Source organism: Eucalyptus grandis, chromosome 6 (assembly GCF_016545825.1).
Source record: "Eucalyptus grandis isolate ANBG69807.140 chromosome 6, ASM1654582v1, whole genome shotgun sequence".
Classification (NCBI taxonomy): Eukaryota; Viridiplantae; Streptophyta; class Magnoliopsida; order Myrtales; family Myrtaceae; genus Eucalyptus; species Eucalyptus grandis.
Window position 1 is genome coordinate 24,446,822 of NC_052617.1, and position 6,620 is coordinate 24,453,441.

The window sequence follows — 6,620 nt, forward strand, 5'->3', positions numbered from 1 at the left end:
TCACATTTTACCTGAAAAATAAAAAATGGCATAGGATAAATTAGATTTATTATTTATGATAAAATGCATTCTTTTAGGAAAAAGAAAAAATGTCATATGCACATCATTAGGGCTAGATTCACTGGGATGCATGTCATTTAGTATTTTTGCTAGGCCTATTTAATTAGAAATTGCATGTCATTAGAATTAGGTCATTTAGTTAATATTGCATTGCATATTGCATGATTTTCATTAATTAAGTGAAAACAAAAAAAAGAAATTGCGTGGTAATTAGAAACCATATCTAGGGTTGTTGATACGGTTTTTTAACTTAACATTGCAGATGCTTTCGTTGCTTTGAGGTAAGTTTTTGCAATTTATTTATTGTTTATTTGGGTGCTAAATTGGTGGATTGCGCACCTGCATGATCACCTCACATGTTGAGAAAATAGATTTAAAATCAATTTAAGCCGCCTGCAAAAAAATATTTTTTTTGAAAATAAAAGAATGGTACCGAAATGGCATTAGAGAAATCTAGTGTAACCAAGTCCCCGTACCCATAGTCTCTGGTTCGTAGAAGTAAAGTGAAACTCCCGTTACTTTACTTGGGTTTCTAATCGACCCACCAAAAAAATAGATTAGTGGCGACTCCCAGATAAAAAAATCCATCTACATGTTAAGAACTTGAACTTAAGTCGCGAATTGGTATGGGCTTGGGAGAGCCCGAATTAAGTCTAGGCTTAATAATCCATTAGCCAAATCCTAGGTGGTTCAACCCCGAAAAATTGGTCGCGACAGCTTGGCGACTCCGCTGGGGACTTGAGTTGAAACTCTTAGTGAACTTAGGCCAATTTTCTTTCTTTTGAAAAATGTTTTTGTTTGGCAGTGAAGATCCCAGGTATGTCTCTAATATTAAGGTGTTAAATGTTTTTGCAGATGAGGAGATATAAGGGGAGTAGTCTTTGCTAACCCTTGTCTTGCAGGTTGGAGTTGGAAATGAATGTTTTAAATTCAAGTTATTGAAGTGCTGCTTGATATAAACTGTAGTGCATGCTTTGCATTTTTCACTACATTTTTGCACACACAACCCGCCGCCGGACCTGAGCCGCACTAGGATACATAGGATGGCATTGAGTTGGATACGACTTCGACCACGAGGCCGCGTAGTAGAGGTTGCCCAACTCAATCCCGAAAGTTTTTCTTGGTGTCAAGAATGTTTACCTTTGCCCGCGAGGCTGCGTCGCATTGGGGTATCATTCTTGACTGAGCTGGAGTTAGGAGGGCTTGGCTTAGTATGCGAGGCTGCAACTAAGTCATCCCACCCGTTTAACTCCATTTTGCTAAGCCATCTAAATAGAAATCGAGCCTCACACTTCATGCGTGTGTTTATGTGACTATCATCCCTTCCCGGTAAAAGTAAGTTGTCCGAATTTTCACTTCACAATTTACTTACTTCATCGCAATTTTTGTCGGTCCCTGACAAGGTTTCGCCATTAGTCTTGTTTTACATTAGGGAAAACCGGCGTACTGTTCACTTTTGAGGTTTAAGATGACGTCATATGGTCTGGGAAGAATGGGTCAAGACATTCGAAATCCCACTGAAGCCCCTCAGAGGTCCCATTCTGCTGGACCAAGACATCGTGGAAGTGGTGAAGAAAATTCTGGAGGACATAGACAGGAAAGGCAAAACTTGTCACCTGACCAAGGGCAAGGGAGGCAAAACCCACTACCCCCAAGCATTCACGAGACATTCCCCGATCCTCCAAGAATAATGCAGGATGAAGCAAAAGTGATAGACACTTTGGGGCAACCTGGTGGGAAATTCGATTACTTGGTGAAGTATTTAGCCCCTCTAAGCTTTTTTATTGATCCTCGCGAGATAGTCCCAGATGGATGGGGTGGCATGGATGATCTGACACCCCCGGAGACTGATAACCCTGATGATGAGCTGGAAGGAGTTGCAAGTTTATTCGACGACCTCATCATAGGAGCTGTTGATGAAGGACCCCCTGAAGAGATGGGCTTTGGCCCACAAGAGTAACTCTTTTTTTTTTTTTTTTTTTTTTTTATTGCTTTTTGCATATTCCCCTGCGTGGGAATTTCTATTATTTTCTTAGAGATGTTTTCAGTGATTAAGTGTTGCATTTTTCCATTCAATAAATGTAATTGATTGATTTCAATGAAATTACAAATTTTATTTTGAGGGCATGATGAGGTATACCAAACTAGCCCGGTGATGATATCCGGCCAATAAAACAAAAGAGAAATCCAAGGAGAATTCTGAGGCCTGGGCTTCATCATGCTTTCTCATGTCAAAATGTTTCAAAAAATGCTTTTCCAAATGCTTTTCAAAAACAGAAATTTTCAAAAAAATTCAAAAAATAAAAAAATAAAAACTTCATTTACTCTTTGACTCATCTACTTTTTGTTTCGTAGAGACAGTCTTGTAACATGTAAAGGTGTGGAAATTGTCCAACCCAATTCCGGAGCTTGGGGGCAAGTTCGCTCCAAATTACAGTAGCTCGTATGTGATAAAGAAGATAATTCCTGAATGTGTCTTGATCTTGGCAGAAATACACGGTCGTGGGTTTCCCACTCCAATTAATTCTGATGTTGCCAAAAAGTATTATCCGTGATAGAATTTGCCATGTCATGTTTTGAATTGCAGGCATTTCAATGATGAATAAATTGCTTCAATGAGTTCAATTGTTCAAATTTATTGCAAATCTTACATTTTTTCTCCCTTGATGAATTGTGTGAGATAAATTGAATGTGTCAAATGGGATACTTTGAAATGATGAAAGGCAAGCCTTGTTCCATACACTGTTTTATACACTAACCCCTAGTGAGTTGTGTGAAAAATTCCATGCCTGCAAGGAAGAGGGCTATCTCGCAAATGGTACGTCAACCAAGGTAATGAGAGGCATTCATTTCTTTATTCCAAACACTACAGGTGATCCATTGCTTAACCCTTTTGAGCCCATACACTTATGGATATTCTTTTCAAATTACCCCTGTCAAGAATCACCCCACATTGGGGCAAATAGGAGATAAAATGGCATCATGAGGTGAGAAAAATGAATTGAAATTTTCTTGCTCTCACTTGCATCAATCTTTAAGTTGTGCTATTGCATTGAATTCATGGGTTAACTTAAGTGCCTTAGGATGACGAAGAGCATTTCTTTCTCTATCCTACATACTTATACCATTTGCATAACCCACTTGAGCCTGCAATTTTCATTTCTTTAAACCCAATTGGTGATCATCCCCCACACTGGGGCAAGGAAAGAAAAATCAAACCACTCAAATAGCATGATTTACAATGCTAATAAAAATGGAGACTTTGTCCCAAAAAAAAAAAAGAGTGCAAAAAATGGGGCATGAAAAGCAGTGTGCCTAGTAAAAGCAAGGCCAATGCCCAAAGAAAAAAAATCAAACTCTTGATATAGTAAGTTGTATCCCTAACAAGGTGATATATATATAAACCTCTCAAATGCTGTTGCAATCAATGGAGTTGTGATAAAAAATTTTAACAGTGGAGAAAGAAAGTGGTGGAAATGTCAAGATGATCACCAATTTTAACCCTCCCCTAAACACTTTTTGAGCCTAATGATCCTTTCATTTCTCAACCCATGAACCAAGCCTACGTTACGTCACTTGCAAAATCTCTTCTGATTAGGGCACTTGAATTAACCTAGGGGTTCATATGTTTTAAGCATCGCTCGAAGAAGTGCGAGCAATATTATTTCTTTCTCATTTTGCAGGGTTCTTGACTTGTAAACCCATAGATGATTACAAAATATCACTCATTCTTTCAAAAGCCTCGACTCAAAGAGTCCCTTTTGTTAAGCCGTTGACCAAGCCCACATTACGGTCCTTGTTAAAGACCTCTCAGATCGGTAAGGTCGTATCACTTGCGAGATTGCACAAAACCTTGTTTGACATGATGACAGTGAGATAGAGTGATTGCCAAAATCCTGCATCAAAGGCCAGGATGAAATTGCCATTTTGATAAGGATGAGAGAAAAGTCCTTTCAGACCAAAAGATCCCTCATTTGACACATCCATGACACTCATGTGTTCAAATTGGAATATTCTTTTGAGATACTTCCCAATGGAAATTAGGTGATGCAAGATTAATGGAAATCATCATGAACCTCCATTATATTGATGCATGTTTATGACTACAAGTGCATGTTGCATCTCCTATGACCATGTTTTGTAGGAAACGTATCCCCGAAGATCGGAGATGTTACCAGGTAAGTATATTTCTATCCATACCTTGAATATTTGTCATCACACAGGTATTCCCTTTTAAGCATACCGACACTCAATTGAGTTGTCCCCCAAAGATTTTTCTTCCAGATTCAATCTGATTAAGGCGACCGAAGAATGGTTCGGGGTCTGGTCGGATGATTTCGTCGCAAGGCCGGGCGACAGAAGAATGGTTCGAGCCCTAGCTAAGCAAAACCTTAGTCTAGGCGACCGTAGAATGGTACGAGTCCTAGACAACATTTATTGCTCTAACATGCGACCGTAGAATGGTACGGGTCCTGGAAAAGCAATTTCCTCATTGTGCCAAGTAGAATGGTACGGGTCCTTGACAACACCTATTCCTTATTCAGGCGACCGTAGAATGGTACGGGTCCTGAAAATGAATCCCAGTTTAGGCGACCGTAGAATGGTACGAGTCCTAGACAACCTTAGTTCAGGTGACCGTAGAATGGTACGGGTCCTAGAAATTAGATCCCCGTTTAGGCGACCGTAGAATGGTACGGGTCTTAGACAACCTCAGTTCAGGCGACCGTAGAATGGTACGGGTCCTGGAAAATCTTTTTGTCATTCAGGCGACCGTAGAATGGTACGAGTCCTGAAAAACATATCCTCATTTAGGCGACCGTAGAATGGTACGGGTCCTAGACAACCTCAGTTCAGGCGACCGTAGAATGGTATGGATCTTAGACACAACCAAACAATGCCATACTAGGCGACCGTAGAATGGTACGGGTCCTGGACATGTAACATCAATCTATCTTGAGTTACTCTACCATCCCCGAAGGTAAGTAATTCCAGGTAAGTTCTTTTATCATTTGCATTAGCATTTCCATGCATCATATAAATTTTATTTCAAAATGGGATTCATCTTCCCACCAAAAAAAAAAAAATCGTTTAGTGCATGTGCATAATTAAAATTAGGTCTCAACTTGTCTTTGAATGCAACCTTTACGAGCTCACCTTCAAAGAGGGGCAGTTGTTGACACCTATTTTTAGCAAATCTAGGAAAATAAGGAAAATAAAAATTGCATTTTGAACAAATAAAAGGAAGAAAAAAATAAAAATTGGGAAGATTGATTTGATTGATTATGCATGGAAGTTTGAAATTTGATGAATATTCAGATTTTGACAAATGTAGAAACAATTAAAAAATCCGCGAACAAAGGGCAAGAATTTTGCAAAATGGAAGAAATCGGGCAAGGATCCCATTGATTGCGAATCATGCTATGATTTACAGATTTGATTTAATGCGACGGAAGATGGAAACTCGAAAAATGCCATACAAAGCGGCCGTTCGGAATTAGTATAAAAGGGAGTTTCATTTTCGTATGAAAAGGGGGCTTCAAAAAAAAAAAATTGAGAGAAAAAGGGAGAAGGAGAAGAAAATTTCTTCTGCAGAAAGTGCAAAAGGAAAAACTGCAAAAAAAAAAAAAGAAAAGAAAAAGTCAGAACGTGAGAGAAAGAGTAGAAGAGAAAAGAGAAAGTAAAAACAGTAAAGGTTGATTTGACCTTTACTGTTCATCATCTTCCCAAATCCACTCCTCACCCGCGCGCTGCAACTCGCGGAGACCCGACGCCGGAGCTCCGACGAAGCCCGCCGCTCCTGACGATCGCCGAGCGCCACCCACCACTGCACCGCCGCTCCTGACCTTGCACCGCGCCCCGACGACCGCGCTCTCGCCCTCGCCGACGCCGCGCCGCTGCAACACCCCTGCTCTGCCCGCGACGCCGCCCATTGATCTCCAAGCTCCGCCGTGCCTCCGCCAGACGTCGTCGCTGCCCCGCCTGACGCCAAGCATCGCCCAGCCCGCGCATCTGCTCGGAGCCCGACGCCGCCGCGTCTCTGCAACCCGCGACCAGCGCCGAGCACGCCCCAACCAACGCCTGCAACTCCGGATCCGCTGCCCGACGTCGCCGGAGCCAGCACCGTCGCTGCTCACCAGAGCCCAACTCGCGCACACCACCCGACGACCCCGCGACGCTGCAGCAGCCCGAGAACCCGCGCCGGCCATCGCGACCCGCTCCTGCCCAGCCGACGCCGGAGCTCCGAAGCCTGCCGCTCCCAACCTCGCCGCGCCGCCGCGCCGCTCGCCTCAGCCAAGCGCCCGGTGCCTTCGCCGCTCGTCTCCGCTCATCGGACGCCGCGCCTGCACACCTGACGCCGAATCTCGAAGCCTGAGGCCTGCTCCGCTCCATTACTGTTCCGCAGCAACCGAGCTCTCACTGTTCACCATTGCCGCCGCGACCCACAAGCCCGACGCCGCCGCACCTGCTGCTGAGTCCTCCATCCGAGCGCCACCCTACGGCTGCCAAACCCATTTGAGAAAAAAATAAAATAAAAGAGAAAACACATTAGGTAGTTTTCT